This window comes from Esox lucius, chromosome 1 (assembly GCF_011004845.1).
Source record: "Esox lucius isolate fEsoLuc1 chromosome 1, fEsoLuc1.pri, whole genome shotgun sequence".
NCBI classification, from domain to species: Eukaryota; Metazoa; Chordata; class Actinopteri; order Esociformes; family Esocidae; genus Esox; species Esox lucius.
Window position 1 is genome coordinate 9,185,443 of NC_047569.1, and position 17,373 is coordinate 9,202,815.

Sequence of the window (17,373 nt, forward strand, 5' to 3'; positions counted from 1 at the left end):
CAGTAGGCCTTGTTGATACCTCTCCAAACATAGTGCTTATGGTTGTGACCATAAAGCTCTATTTTGTCTCGTTACTCCAAATTACAATGTGCCAGAAGCTGAGGCATGTCAAGGTGTTTTTTCAAGTATTGTCGTATTGTGCTCCTTGAAACAACCACACTATCTTTTTCCAGAGCATCCTGTATGTCTCCTGAGGTTACCTGTGTTTTTTTCTACCTGACCTTGGCTTGGTATCAAGAGATCCCCACATTTTCCACTTCTTAATAAGTGTTTGAACAGTACTGACTGGTATTTGCAAGGCTTTATCTTTTTACATCCTTTTCCATCTTTATAAAGTTCCATTACCTTGTTACGCAGGTCTTTTGACTGTTCTTTTCTGCTCCCCTTCCTCATTAGAGATAACAAACTCATTGACTATGTATACACAGACACTAATTGCAATTTAAAAAGCCACAGGTGTGGGAAATTGTGTGTCTGTAACAAGGCCAAACATTCAAGGGTATGTAAACTTTTGATCAGGGCCATTTGGGTGATTTCTGTTATCATTATGATTTAAAGGAGCCAAACAACTATGTGATAATAAATGGCTTCATATGATCACTATCCTTAAATTAAAGAGTTTTTTTTTTCATGATCAGTCATATTTTCAACATCAATGCCAAAATGTCACAATTTCTGCCAGGTTATGGAAACTTATGAGCACAACTGTAAGTATGTGCCAATTTTAGTATGTGTGTTGAATATAACCATTAAAACCTAAATCAAATAACCTTGTTGCCACCCCACCTCACCAACTCCCACACCTACATTTGTGCACTGTCATCTGCAATTCTATTGTGCCTTGAGAGGTACCGCACAGCACACAGAGTGCCAATAAGTATTTGGACAATTAATTAAATAGCTATATTTGCTGTACATTCAATGCATATGAAAATATGAAATTAATATGAGAAGAAAAAAGGTGAATATGAGGAATATGTTCAGACTATCACCTTTTTTTTCTGTCTATTTCAACATGTTTTACCAACTGAGAATAAGAGCACTTTCATCGTTCCATTCCAGATTTCATGCCAGCCTAAGTAATGGGACAAAGATTTTGCTGCAAATCCCTTGCAATAACATTAGTGGATCTGCAACCCATTGAAATCCCCAAACATGATATCATCCTTTCAGATGTTTTACCACATCTTACTGCCATTTTGAGGTATTGGTTGTTTTGCAGATTATCTGACATCAGCCTACTCTTCAGCTAGTGAAATGCATGTTCAGTAGGATGGAAGTTCAGGAGAAAGACTAGGCCATTTAAAAAATGTCCCCCTTTTTCCCCTAATCAACTCCTTGGTTACATTGTCAGTGGATTTTGTCTCATTGTTCTGTTGCTTTGTGAAGCAACCTCTGGTGGCAATTTCTTGTACATTGGTAGCCAAGATGCTTCTAAATGGTATTAGATTCCGTCCACTTTTGATCCATGAACTTCTAAATTAATTCTGCTGCTGCCTTCTTTCATTACATCACTAGTAATGTCAACAGATTCCGTTTAAGGGGTAGCCGTGCATGATCATGTCATGACACTACTTCCACCATGTTTAACACGTGAGGTGGTCACCTTTGTCTAACCTGTCCATAAAACTCCCATATTCCAAAATTGTACCATCTGATTTCTGTACTTTTTATCAAATTCTAATATGCCCTATTTTTAGGTGCTGATCAGAGGAGTGTGTGCTACAGTGTAGCCTTTCTGCTGCCAAGATCTTCTGTGATCGTGTTACATTCAGCCCAACATTCTGGAGGTTGTTGGAGATTTCACTGACTCATCTGTTACTGCGGGGGGCTAGCAAAAAGTCTGTGAAAGATAATGATCATCAATCTGAGCACGTTGGAAAGCAAAGGAATTGGTCAGATACTTTTGCCAAAATGGAAAACCACACTAGAAGTCTTTACCTGTATCTTGTCAATATTGTTTGAAGGGATTCGTTCAGCAAATGGGTAAAGAAGCATAAGAACCAGAATGTGACCACCTGCTGGCGCAAGCTCTCATTTATGGACCAGAGTGATCTTATCTCTCATCTGCTTATTTAATGTGCTAATTTAATTAGTATAATTATCTTCATGCAAATTCTAGAACTTAATATTTAAAAGGAGATACCGGTCCTCCAAAAATAAGATTTATACCCTATTAATAATTCTGTCCTATCATTGACATCAAAAGTATTGGCCTATTTTGCAGATAACAGAAAAACGTTTTAAATATAAATTCTCTCTGACATTATCTATGATTTGTATTAATAATAAAATAAACATTATTTACATACGTAGATAAAATTGTGTGAACATAATTTCATAGCAATAATTAGTTATTAAATAACCAGAGCTTCAAACAAACATGCATAATATGTTCATGAAAGTCCTCCTTGCACACCTGCAAGCCAGGAACACTTGGTGATGCTAGTCCAGCTATCTGGATGTTCCGTTGAAATCTAAATGCAGCTTAATGTTAGTAGCCTAGTTTTAGGACTTTTTATGGTATTAAGAAGGTACCAATTGGGAAGCGACCCACAATAATGGCTGAGCGGTGTACAAACAAACAGTAGAGAGACCAAATAATAAGTCCCCTACAGCTAGCTTGCAAATATAATTTCATATTTTCATTTTTTTAAATGTATAAACTTACATGAATTGTTTCTCTTAATGCCCCTTGTTTTCTGTGTCCTTAAGCAAAATAATCAGTTTTTGGTAGTAGAAAAAATGCAACCAGTCATGTGAACACAGTTCTAACACGGTCCTGATTGTTATGGAATCTCTGATGCAACTTCTACTCATCTATTTAGAAGAACCCTTTAGTAACTTTAAAGTATGATTAACAGAGAGGGTCAAAGTCTCACCTCTCTAAAACCAACAGTAACTGAAAAGGATTAGGCAGCATTACAGAAACAGATATGATTCTAGCACATTCATGACTAACATGAATAATGTGAATTTATTTACAGTATTAATAAATAGATTTAAGTGTTTCACTATAAAGATGTCCTATATACTTTCCTAAGTAAACATTCAGGCATTTGTTTTTCTTCTAACTAAATGGGAGAGAATTGAGAAATTGTCAAATAAGGCCATTTCAGACACCCAGTTGGGTAACTGTTTTTATCAGTAGCTAGGTTTCCATACAATTTGTGAAAGCTTTTTAGGTGAGAACTCGTTTTTACAAAATGTAGGCTGCACAGCAATCTGGCAAGGCACCCCGTTGTGAAGCGGCGCCATGCCAGATGAACTGCATGGACAACTAAGGATGGAGAACATTTTCGCAAACAAAAAAAACATGTTGCAAAACTTCATAGTATGTACAGTGGGGAGAACACGTATTTGATACACTGCCGATTTTGAAGGTTTTCCTACTTACAACGCATGTAGAGGACTGTCATTTTTTATCATAGGTACACTTCAACTGTGTGAGACGGAATCTAAAACAAATTTTATTTTGAATTTGATGCCAGCAACACGTTTAAAAAAAAGTTGGGACTGGGGCATGTTTACCACTGTGGGTTACCGCTTCTTTTAACAAACAAACTGAGGAGACCAGTTGCTGTAGTTTTGAAAGTGGAATCTGGTCCCATTCTTGCATGATATAGAATTGCAGCTACTCAACAGTTCGGAGCCTCCTTTGTTGTGTTTGTCATTTCATATTGCGCCAAATGTTTTCAATAAGGGACAGGTCTGGACTGCAGGCAGGCCAGTTCAGCTCCCAGACTCTTTTACTACAGATCCATGCTGTTGTGATACATGCAGAATGTGGTTTGGTATTGTCTTGCTGAAATAAGCAAGGCCTTCCCTGAAAAAGTCTGGATGGCAGCATGTGTTGCTCCAAAACCTGTATATATTGATCAGCATTTATGGTGCCTTCACAGATGCACCCAAATACCATCACGGCTTTTGAACTGTGTACTGATATCAAACTGGATGGTGCTTCTCTTTCGCCCAGAGGACACAACATCCATGACACCCAAAAGGAATCTCAACTTTTGATTCGTCAGACTTTGCCTCAGTACGTCTAAAATTAGCTCAGGCCCAGAGCTGGCATTTCTGGATGTTTTTTATGTATGGTTTCTTCTTTGCATGGTATAGTTTAAACTTGCATTTGTCAAAGCAGTGAAGTACTGTGTTCATATGCAGGGGTTTTCGGTAGTGATCTTGTGCCCATGCATTTATGTCCACTACAGAATCCTGTCTGGTTTTAATGTGGTGCTCTCTGAGGGCCCTAAGATCACGCCCATCCAGTATCCAGTATTTTGGCTTTGTAACTTGTGCACAGAGACTCCTCTGGATTCTCTGAATCTTTTAATGACATTATGTACCATAGATGATGAGATCCCAAAGTAATCTCAGCAATTTTATGTTGTGATAAGTTATTCTTGAATTGTGGCACTATTTGCCCACACAGTTTTTCACAATGGTGAACCCCTCCCCATCTTCACTTCTGACTAATTGACCTTATTAGCTGTGTGATATTCCACCAGGTTTAGTTTTTTAGCATTACTCAAGGTTGCCAATCTTTCCAGTGCCTTTGTTCCAGCTTTTTTGAAACATATTGCTAGCATCTAATTCAAAGTGAGCATGTATCTTCCAATAGGCCTATATTTTTTTGTCGTTGTACTATTTTCTATTCGATTATAGGGTTTCAATTATTTTCACATCATTGCATTCTGTTTTTCTTTACATTATACACAGTGTCCCAACTTTTTGGGAAACGGGGTTGTACATATGTGATGCAATATGTCGTTATGTCATTAGTACTTCTCAATTAAAAAAAAAATGGAAGACCTTCCAGAATGACACTCGATGGAAAATAAATTAAGCAGAGGAGGAGATGGAAAAACATTGGGCAATCAATAAAGGCAGGTACTGCATAATGCTCCCACCAGCAGATGGCAATTCCAGATGTCCGAAAATACGTCGCTTTCCACCAAATACTTGCGTCCCCAACCAACCCCCCTTCCACTTTGTTACCCTTGAGCAATGGCGTTGTTAGGCCTGGGCGTCCGGGGCTGTAGTACAGTACTCAGTTAATAAACCTTTATGGTAACTCAAGAAGCAAGGAAACGTCATAAGTTGTAGCCTTTAAGTAAACCATACAACCGTATCTCTCAGAAATTAGATTCATATAGAGTTAATTTGTAAACCGCAATTATGTTCAGTATGAACATATATCAGTGCAACTATGTTCGCTGTCATCATATCCCCAGTGCTATTGGTCCTTAAAGACTCACTATTATGTTACTCAAACAACGTAATAGGAAAACTTTTATGTTACTTTAAGTTTCGCTATTATGTTGGTCCTTGATGTAATCGATTGAAAATGAAAAATGCCTTGTTACGAATAACATCTATAGTTAACAGATAAGGTTAACTTAGGTTTAAGGTTAGGCATGACAGTACTGGTGTTAGGGTTAGGAATAAGTTTAGGGCTAATAAGTTATGTTAAGGTTAGGCATCACAGTACTGAGATTAGGATGAAGTCTTGCAACTCACTGGAATCGAACTTGCAACAATCGGACTGAAAGTCCGGAAATGCCCGCCCACCGTCCCCGACCACACTGCCTACCAAGCAGCCTCTATTTTACTATTAATATGTTCAGAACTGCCCCTGGCACCTGATTTCCAATGGTACGAAAATAACACTTTACAATTCATGTTGAGGACTAATAGCAATGGGATAAGTTGATATTGAACGCAATCAGGTTTTCCAAAATAGTTACATATTTACGTAATTTATGCAATGCTGGGTCAATACCATAGCAGCAACAGAGCCTATGAAACAATATGTTACATAATTAGAACTTTATTTGTGTCAGGTCCTGTCTATAGGGATGCCCCTAGCCATCTGTATGTTGGTCAAGGGGTGATAGTCCGGGCCTGAAAGCAGACGTGCCTCTAGGCATATCTTCCCGATTCTGCTATAATATAAATGTGCGGATTAGGTAGAAAGAATTAGCATTTTTGTGAGAGGAAAAAGCTAATTCTAAACTGAACGAAAAGAGATGGCATGGCAGCTTCAACCCAAAGATTTTTGCCTAACGCATTTTCTCATCTTCCATCTCATTTTGACCTGTGTATGCTGTTGTGATTCATTTAGCGTTCTGAACCCTTTTTTCAGTAGGCAAGTTTCCAGACCTCCAAGGAGGCCAGGCGAGATTGGTGGTGTGGCCTTGCAAGACTAGTGTGAATGCAACAAAACATATTTCTCTCTCCCAAATAATCTGCTTTATAGCTTTACTTTATTTTGCGATTAAATGAGTTAATTGTGAAAAACAATTGACAATGTTGATAGATATTTTTCCAATCATTGATGTTCTTAGAGTTGTATACAGAAAAAATTTGGATGTTACACCACTCTGTGCTACTGCGTGGCTTAGTGGTCAGGGCAGCAGTCTCTACACACAAGCTGAGTTTGTCGCCAGCCTATGTTATTAGGGCTTTTTAACGGACCAAGTGCAGTTTATGTTTTCTGTTGCGATGGACAAACTGCATCAGACAAGTCTGACATATAAATCTAAAGAAGTGTTGGACTGTGTGTCAATATAGTTACCTGAAACCAAACCATTATGAACATCGAAAATAACTAGTTAACATTCATTGTTTTCAGTATAGGTACTGGACAGCTACTAGCTAGCCATCTACAGTATTTGGTTCTAACTGAACGGGATACATGTACACTTGATACACAAATGCAATTCCATATGGTAGGTTTCGGATTAGCACAGGAGTATTGGCCACTTCTCACAAGAAAGCTGGCTTTGACGTGATATAATTTAGTGGTTACGTATAGTGGTTAAATAATAGAGAACTTGCCCAAATCAAGGGAGAAAATACATTCTATATTTATTGCAATAATGCATCAGAGCTGTCCTATCTCAATGAATGTTCCAAAATGCACTCACTGTAGTGCTGGTTACAAGCTGATGTATACACTGAAGGGCGAGTCTACCTAGGAATAATACATTTACAATACATTATTATACAGATTCTACAGGCCCATAAATAGCTTCAAACACCCTTCCTGGTTCACCTCAATCCCTTCTACTCACGGACCGGGCGAACTAGCCTTGGCAAGATTTTCTCTCTTTTCTCATGGAAAAACTTTGTCTATGGCTCTGTCTATGGAATTTAATAATGCCCTTTAAGTTCACACATTTCTATATATGCCACAAGTTTTTCAAATCCAAATTGAGATTTAATTATATATCAACATCTCATTTCAAACATTTCTTGAACTATTTGTTCATGTTAGGTAAAAAATAATAATCTGAAAAGCCTGGATTGGGCTGAATCGGTACCAAGTGTGCCCTTTAAGTCCATGGGTGTCCCAAATAATATCTCCATATTTTGTGATAACACATACATTTCCTTTTACATTAAGTATTGCAACCAATCAAAAAAGTATTCCTGGAAAATGCATAGAAAAACATTTAAAATTGTGGACACATCATGAACTTTCAATTAAAGCACCTAATTATTGACATTTTTACATATTACATAATGATCCTTAATACATGTTTAACCCTCATCCTACCAACATGTTTAACATACAATGACTACCAACTGGGGTCCCTGGGGACCCCAATAATAAAATACTGTTTAACAACCATCATGTTAGCAAAATGTTAACGTATTTCTTTTATGCACTCTCGCAAGTATTCTCTTATTTGAGCTGGTACCATGCAGTGGAAAATGGCCATTAGTTCAGGAAAACATTATGGTAAGCAATGGCAAGATGTGTTTACTGTACATATCTACACAAAGGTCCTTTACACAAGCAATAGTGCAATAGTCAAAGTCTATTTTATTTATTAACTACCAATGTTGACCAAAATTCTGTACACTAAGATTTTACAACATTAAAATAAATAAAATAATCATTACAAGAATAAAAGGGATACAATAGCATCTCTGCTGGAAGAAAATGGCAACACATGTAGATACACGCCCTCTCTTCGGCCGCTAGCCGCCAGCATAACGCAGTCGGGCCGCCTGAGATGCAAATTAGCTTATGCAAATTGAGATCAGAAGAAAAGCGGCAAAAGCTGGTGGCCCGCTGGCTATACTACATAATAGGTGCCGGCGGCCCGCCACTGATTGCTCACTGGGTAGTGAACGTCTAGACAGCAAGCTGGATGAACTTAGGAGCAGGCTAGATTTCCAGCGGGAAATTAAGAACTGTAACGTTCTGGTTTTCACTGAAACATGGCTGGAGCCCCCAATCCCAGATGCAGCCATTGTTCCGAAAGTGCTATCCATTCATCGGTAGGATCGAACAGCAAAGTCCGGTAAAAGCAGGGGGGTGTTGTCTGCTTCATGTAAACAATCTTTGGTGTCTGGATGTGGACTGCATTTCTTCTGGTTGCTCTCCTGATCTGGAGCATCTTACGATTAAATGTCGTCATTACAATCTACCCCGGGACTTCACATAAGCCATTTTAACAGCTGTGTACACCCCCCCCCCCCCCCCCCCCCCATCACAGGCTTGATTGCGGAGGCTGCCTTTACTGTTGCTGCCAATTTTAACGTAACCAATCCAAAGAAAGTCCTACCGAAGTTTAAAAAACACATCACCTTCCCGACACATTCCCGATTAATAAGGCCCTCCCGCGTCCTGCTTTCCGCAAATCAGACCACGTGTCGATACTGTTGCTCCCTGCTTACAGGCAGAGGCTAAAACAAGAGAAGCCATTGACGAGGTCCAATCAGACGCCGATTTATGTGTTCGGAGAGACGTATGGAGGTTTTATTAGCAAATATATTGATGACGTTGTACCACGTACAACTAAAAAATAATTTCCTAATCAAAAAACGTGGGTCAACAGTGGTATCCATGCCATGCCATGGTCTCATCACTCTAACGTCGTGGTGAAGGAGGCCAGGAAACGGCTCTTCTTCCTACGCCGATTAAGGAGATTTGGCATGGATTCCAGGATACTCTCCAACTTCTACAGATGCACTACCGATGCAAATCTCTACACAGAGAGGTGTAGGAGGAGGAGCAAACGGATCATTACAGATCCCAGCCACCCATGCCACGGACGGTTTACCAAGCTGCCATCAGGCAGAAGTTACAGGAGTATTCAGTCCCAAACAAACAGGCTACGGGACAGCTTCTTTCCACAGGCTGTAAGGCTGCTCAACTCGGGAACCCCTCTTCCCTTCCATCCATAGTCCCATGCAAACCTGTTACTTTTACATTGCACTACGGTTGTATAGTTGTTTAATTATTATTATTGATGTGTGTTTTTGTATAGTGTTATTACTGATTGATTGTGTTCTCTTATTTCTGTAAATTATAATTACTGTTACTTTTTTAACTGCACTGTTGGGAGTAGAAAAACCAAGCATTTCGTTGTCCTAACTTGTTATTGAAAATGACAAATAAACCTTTTTAACTTGAACTTTTTAAATCCACTGTACATTAATATCCTATGAGGCCCTGGGCCCTAACCATAACATAAACCTTTTGAACTTGAACTTTTTAAAACATTATTAGTTATGTTATTAATGTTATCTGATTATTATTATTTTAGGAAATTACAGTAAATTTGAATATAGTATAAAACAAAAATATATACTTTTCTTTAATAAAATGTGCTGCTTTTGTACCAAGTACAATCCACAGTGGTACTTAAAAGTGTATTTAACATCCTTTGATTCTGGTATCATTTAGTTTTCAGTAATTTCAAGTAAACATAACTTGTATTATATTATATGGTGAAACCAACCGGGGTCATTTTGACCCCAATATAAAATAATTGAAATTATGTTAGATTCAACTTTATTGTCAGTAAACATGTACAAGAAATGCACTTAGCATCTAACCAGAAGTGCAAGTAGAAGAGTGCAATAAATGTACTCTTCTACTTGTAAAAGTGAAACAATTAAGACCAATGTAAGTGGGATGCTTACATGTGCAATGAAGGCAAATGCAAGTACAAATGGCAATTCTAAATGTTCAATGAAGGCAAACTGAAATTGCAAGGTAGCATGTGCAACTGAGAAGAAATGAGGTTTTCAAGGAAGACATGTACATGTACCAACTGAAAACTTCTTTATCAGACTTTGCAAAGCAATGTCAGAGTCCAGTACTACACAGTAGTGCAACAAGGTCCCTGAGAACCATGTTTTTACAGAAATATGGGATTTGTCAACTTTGGCACTAACGGCATGATCCATCAATTACATAGTGAATACTTAAATGAAACTTAAACTTAGATTGAACTTATTGTTCTTATTAAGGATATACAGTGGATATAAATAAGTCTACACACCCCTGTTAAAATGGCAGGTTTTTGTGATCTAAAAGAATGAGTCAAGATGTGCCAAGCTAATAGACTCCTACCCAAAAAGACTGAGTGCTGTAATAAAATCAAAAGATGCTTCAACAAAGTATTAGTTTAAGGGTGTGCACACTTGTGCAACCGTGTTATTGTGAGTTTTTATTTTCTTATTTTTTTCCCCCTTAAAGATTTCAGTTTGTTTTTCAATAAAAACAATAAAAGTGGAAAAAGTTCTAACATGATTTATTCTTTTACATCACAAGAACCTGGCATTTTAACAGGGGTGTGTAGAGTTTTTAAATCCACTGTATATTCTATGAGGCCCCCCCATTGCCATTACTGAGACTTTTCTATAATATCACCTCGCATGCCTCCATTTCTGTATTTTCTGTTACAGTGTGATTTATCCATAATCCATGAAAGAAAAAACTACAAGACAACTCATTATTGGATTAACGCCATGCTAAGTTAGACAAAACTCACAGTTGTCACTCTTACAATTTTGAAACAGCAACTTTAATTTGATTGGACCAAATGTAGATATCAGAATGCTTTCAATGATTTTTAATGTTTAAATATGTGGCCTACAATTTTTTTTCCTGCATAAATTCTGAACAATTTCCCTGGTGTATGAAACTGTACTAATTATTTCAAATCATATAATGTACTTTTATATCACGTTAATATCAATTGAACTATTAAAAGTACAACCAATAACACTAACTATCAATATGTTTGTTTATTATTATTATTGGCGGCTCTCATTCATGGAAATACATTATACATTACAAAATTACATATCTAACACACTGGTAGCTCTCAGACCTGTTCTCACATGTGGAAGGACCCTGGTATTTGTTGTGGAGAATGGACCTTAGTACGACTAGTGGAGGAATCCTGGTACGAGTTGAGATGGAGCTGGGGGCCCTGGTCTGGTATGGGTTGAGCTGACGTGCCCTGTTATGGGTTGTGGGAGGGCCCTGGTATGGGTTTAGGTGGAGCCCTGGCAGTCAGGGGGCACTTGATGGGCAGAAACATCCACATATTTAAGCACTATCGGTCTATCTATCTACATGTTGCATTGACAGTCGATGGTCCCAGGGGCGTCGGACCATTAATGGCCATTGCGGGGGGCCCAGTCCATAAGCTGGCCCTGGAATCACTTAATTGTGTTTTCTCTTCCCATGCATTACAGCCATGGTCCCATGCAATTGAAGTTTGCTCTGTTTTCCTTAATTCTAAGTTGACCGAAAACAAAATGGGAGCAATTACAGTTTATTGCCTTGCTGGGGTACACATTCTTTAGGCAGAGTCAATCTTGAAACCTTCCTATTACTGGTCAGACGCTCTCACCTCTTGGCTACCTGCTGCCCCATGCTTTTATTAATAGCATGATCTGTATTTTGAAGTATTTCTTTTGATCACTGGAGAGAGGCGGGAATCCATACCATAGGGAATTTATACTTTAAAGGGACTTTTGGGACTCTTTGATCTGCTGGGGGAACTAAAGCCTCCCTTTGAAAACCTTTCCCATTATCTTCAGGTAATAGGCTATGTACGAAATCCTTGTATGTACGGTATGCATCTAATAAAGGTACACTTTGACCAATGTAATTCCTGCTCCAGATAGCAAGGGGCAACCTTTTCCCCTTCCAATCTAGATAATGATTTTTATTGAGTTGGGAATCCAGACCACAGAAGGTGTATACCTAGAAGGGAAATTTGCCTCGGCTGATCTTCAGAGGGAAAAGGACACCTAAGAATTGTCTCTTCGGATTTACTGAAAGGTGCCGTAGAAGATGAATTCCTCTTATTAGTAGTAGTATTAATTTTGTGATAGCTCATGGGCAGGAATTGGTTGACCACATGTTCCTCTCCAAGGGAAGGTTGAGAAGTTGTTGAAAGGAGAGTTGAATGCGCTGGAGAAAAATCTGAGGATTGACTGGTTTCCTTTCCATATTCAACTCTACTAATGGACAAATGTGCCCACTCTGATCCAGGCATTTACGTAATGGAAATGACAGCCAATAATCGATCATCACATCACTAAAATAGGACATTTGATGACTTTGAATGGTTGATCACCAGCTGGGCTCATAGACAATTTGCAGGCGTTTAATGGTGCAAGCAAAAAGCTTTACAGTGAGCTGCATTAGGCCAGACGTTAGATGAGAAGTAACTGGATTCCTGTGGTACTTAAGTTCATACGCTACCAATTTTGTAGGGCCCGACCATGCAGAGGCCACACAGCTTTGTCCAGGGTCACACCAAGTGTTTTTGTGATAGAGAGATCTTGGAATGGACAGGCTTTCCCCCAGAGGAATGGTCAAACTGGAGTTCCAGGTGGTGGGCCGACATCCAAGTAGAGATGTCTGCCAGTTTTTCCATGTCACTTTGCATTACACACTCCACTGGCTTTCCGTTGAAGCTCCCATCTACTACAAACTGTCCCTTCCTACATTCAGTCTTCACTCAAACTGTACATCCCTGACAGACCTATTTGTACTGCCACCTCGGAAGTATTCGCCTTCCCACCCCAACTGATTGTCAGCACTCACTCAACCCAAGGCTTTTCTTTATCCTGGCACCCCAACAATGGAACTAGTTTCAAAAAATATTCTTTGCTAATAGCTTCATTTCACAAGTAATATGCACTTACAATTTCTGAGTTTTGTGGTTGTCCCACCTAACTATCTGAAGATTTACGCACTCACTGTAGGATGCATAATATGTAACAATTAGATTTATTTCAAAAAAGGGTATTAAGCTCATTAACTTGTACTTTTACCAATCTGTGAAGTTTATCAATACGTTTTTATTCTGTAGCTCAAAGCATTAAAAATGTGTTATTTTCTAATTCATCATGGAATTATTACACAAAATCTTTAATCTATGTAAAAAGAGTTTGCGCCATGATTTCTTGGATAATTTTACAGAAAATGAGATACCTCCATGATGAACAAAACAGTTAACACTTCTACCAAAACATGCCTTTTTCTGTAGTTTACACAGTTTATATTCTTGTATTAAATGTTTTTTGTATACAATACACATTTATGAAAATAATGATTACATACTTTGTATGTAAATACTAATCAAAGCCTTTGCTTAATAGTACATTTTACTTTTTCTTACCTTACCCTTTTTCTTGTTTTATGCCAGTCACAGTGTGTCTTGTGTCTCAACCACGTTATTGCATGTTACTCAGTGTGTGTTCAAATTCATTACTGCGAATGTATTTATGTCTGTGTCCTTAGAAAAAGCCTTTTCCTCTTTGCGTGTGTGTGAAAGAGATAGAGAGAGCGTGTGTTCGCTGTACACTCATTGACTATAAAATATAAGATAAACATTACAACCGAAATCAGCAGAGGCAGGTTATTATCGGCTTGTTATAATAAATCTACCTGTCTTTTATTGCTGTGTTTACGAAGGTCAATCCATGTGTGTGTATTTTAGTGGTTAACCCAGACAGGTAGATGTTTAAATGGAAAGTTCACCCAAATTGCAAAATGTAAATTGTCTCTCAGTACTTAAAATTTTTTACACGACCGTTCAAAAGTTTGGGGTCACTTGAAAATGTCCTTGTTTTCCATGAAAACATACAGTGGGGAAAACAAGTATTTTATACACTGCCAATTTTGCAAGTTTTCCCACTTACAAAGCATGTAGACGTCTGTAATTTTTATCATAGGTACTCTTCAACTATGAGTGATGGAATCTTAAACAAAAATCCAGGAAATCACATTGTATGATTTTTAAGTAATTAATGTTCATTTTATTGCATAACATAAGTATTTGATACATCAGAAAAGCAGAACTTAATATTTGGTACAGAAACCTTTGTTTGCAATTACAGAGAACATACGTTTCCTGTAGTTCTTAACCAGGTTGGCTAGGCCACTCCAGGACCTTGAGATGCTTCTTACAGAGCCACTCCTTAGTTGCCCTGTCTGTGTGTTTCGGGTGGTTGTCATGCTGGACCCAGCCACGACCCATCTTCAATGCTCTTACTGAGGAAAGCAGGTTGTTGGCCAAGATCTCGCCATACATGGCCCCATCCATCCTCTCTCAATACGGTGCAGTGGTCCTGTCCCCTTTGCAGAAAAGCATCCCCAAAGAATGATGTTTCCACCTCCATGCTTCACGGTTGGGATGGTGTTCTTGGGGTTGTACTCATCCTTCTTCTTCCTCCAAACACGGCGAGTGGAGTTTAGACCAAAAAGCTTTGTCTCATCAGACCACATGACCTTCTCCCATTCCTCCTCTGGATCATCCAGATGGTCATTGGCAAACTTCAGACGGGCCTGGACATGTGCTGGCTTGAGCAGGGGGACCTAGCGTGCGCTGCAGGATTTTAATCCATGATGGCGTAGTGTGTGACTAATGGTTTTCTTTGAGACTGTGGTCCCAGCTCTCTTCCAGTTAAAATTCATGATTACATCTTCATTTGACTTGCATTTATAGCTATTTTTTTTAGAGTTGTTTCTATACTTACGTTATAATGTTTTGGTTGATGAAGGCATGTCATAGTACACAATTTAAAAAAAGTTTTCTAAATTAGCAGTGTCTCGTGCCATCATCTTTTACCATTTATAATTCACTGACACTACCTTCTGCACAACCACTGATGTTACAAATATTCAACACCTTTTTACCTAAATAGGTTAAATAAGTTTCCAGCAGAAGTTGGTGTTAAAATGCACTTTGCAACAAACTTTGGAAAGCACACACAATCTCACAAGGCTTTGAATATCATTTGTCACATGCTATTGCCACTTTGAAACAAGCATTGGAACATAATGTTGAAACAATAGTGTTTTGATTCCTGAGCAGTGCGTTGGAACTCTTTTCAATCATCCCATTATAAGCTACACCATTGAAAGCAGGCAAAATTACTGCTTGGTATGACAATTTCAGCATTCTCTGTAAGCAGTCTATATTAGTTTAGCAGAAATCCAGAATGAAGGGCAAACTCATTTGGAGGGTTTAAGGGATAGTTCACACAAAATAAAATGGGGTTTCATATTGGTTAACAAATTGGTTTCCTAACCCTGTACACGTTCTACAGACAATGTCAATACAAATACATATATTTGTCACAGGCTTCATTAACAATGGGTGTAGAGTGATAGTAAAATTACAAGTTCGTGAAACCTTTCAAAAGTGCAGATGTAAATAAAAATTGAAAAAAATTATCCCAAGGAATGTATGAATGATATGAATAACAATAAATAAGAGTTTAATAAAAGACAGTTTGTCTAAAGTATTTGGACATAAGTATTTGGACAGATTATAATTTTAGCAAAATAAAATAATCATGTTGTGTACTTGATTCATTATTGTTGCATGCAATGATTGCTTGAGGTCTGTGGCCTCAACAGATGGTTGATGTCTCCATTGTGATGCTCTGCTAGGCCTGTACTGTAGTAGTCTTCACTTCATGCTTGTTTTGATGCTTTTTTCTTTCATTCTTGTCCTCAGCATGTGAAAGCCATGTTCAATTGAATACAAATCTGGTGATTGATTTGGCCATTCCATAAATGTATACTGTTTGGCCATGGAAAAACTCCTTGGTAGCGTGTTACTATGTGTTTTGTGTCACAGTCCTGTTGCATGAACCATCCAAATACTTTAAGGGTACTGGTTGTATCCAAGCATACAAGAAGTTACTGTAAAATTCAGTATTCATCTTGTTGATGCTGTCAGAAGTTAAATGAGCTAGTTCCAGTGGTAGCCATACCCAAACCATAAACCCCCTTTGTTCATAGAAGTGGTATGCGAGTTCCTTTTTTTCCTCTACACTTTCAGTCACTCCAGTACAAGTTAAGCTTTGTCTTACCTGCCAACAGTGACTTTGTCCAGAACTTTGCAGGCTATCTTAGTTATGTTTTAGGTCATCCTATTTCGGTAGTGCAGTGTTTGCACCTTGCTCTATAGCCTCTGTAGTTCGGCTGGTGAATATGCAGATGGTGGTGGCTGACACATCCAAGTCTACTGAAGAGTGTTCGTGATCTGTAAGTGGAGTCAGCCCAGAAGAGTGAATCTCTCTGAGTGAGTGAGTGAGTGCATGCCCGACTGACTGACTACCCATTGTTAAATAGCGTAGTGGTTACAGATGCAGACTGCAACGTACAGTAGGCGACCGGCATTCGATCCTCTCCACAGACCAAATGAGGCATTAGGATTTGTTCACGATAGTCACAAACTTTGCTGGCTACAAGCTTCAGTAGTTACATCATAGTAAGTCTAAAGTAAAACTGTTTACAGTTATATTGTGATGGACGAACTGCACCAACAACGAACATATTGCTCTCGATTTCGATTTACATAGCATAGTTCACATAGTGTAGTGGTTATCTATTCTACTATCATTGTTTTCATTATAGATACTGTATAGCTATTAGTTAGCCATCTATAGTGATCTCTTTAACTACGCACATTGAATGTAGTGTAGAGACCCTGTTATACCTTTGGTTTATTTGGATGTCAGTTAATAATGTAGGGAACTAGTTTTGAGAGTCATGGAGTTTCGACTAATTGGTTTAACAATGCTAAAGTAAACAGACACCACATCTCTGCCCATGTATCATGTGCAACGCCACCTGCTGTTTAAATACCATAATGGTTAAAAAGACACAGAGTGCCACAAAGAAAACAGTGGATTGAATCCAGCTAGGGACAACAACAGTCATCCCTTCTAATTGCAGGCCGGCAGAACCTGGCTTGCCTGGGTCCTTTTCTTGTTTTATTATTATTGTTTGCATTCTTTGGTCATCTTCTGTAGATTACTTTCTTATTCTACAAGGTAGTTTGCCATTCCTGAGCTAATGAGTGGTTTCTTTCAATCTAATGCTTGGGCTATTGGTCAAAGGATCAAAAAAGTAGTCCAATTCGTTGTGGACATGGAAAAAGTCAAACAGGTAGACAGTGAACAAAATGAGCAAACAGCCATTCAGGTGATTGTTTTAAAGCATCATGAAATCTGAAGGTGTGTTATCGCTCATCTCCAGTCACAAGCACATTTAGCTATGATTCATTACTCTGGGATTTTCATCTC

At 38.4% G+C, this 17,373-nt stretch overlaps 1 protein-coding gene across 2 annotated transcripts in view; it reads right to left on the reverse strand.

The window, feature by feature from the left end:
• si (sucrase-isomaltase (alpha-glucosidase)) overlaps window positions 1–13,515 on the reverse strand; it is a 77,308-nt gene extending 63,793 nt beyond the window's left edge. Inside the window, exon 1 of one of the 2 annotated variants that reach the window (XM_020050172.3) lies at window positions 13,452–13,515. The gene's annotated coding sequence lies outside the window, so the exon portion shown is untranslated. Of the gene's footprint in view, window positions 1–2,671; window positions 2,776–13,451 lie in introns of those variants that run through there. The other variant, XM_010901704.5, reaches the window with a different exon arrangement.
• Window positions 13,516–17,373: the final 3,858 nt, after the last annotated feature.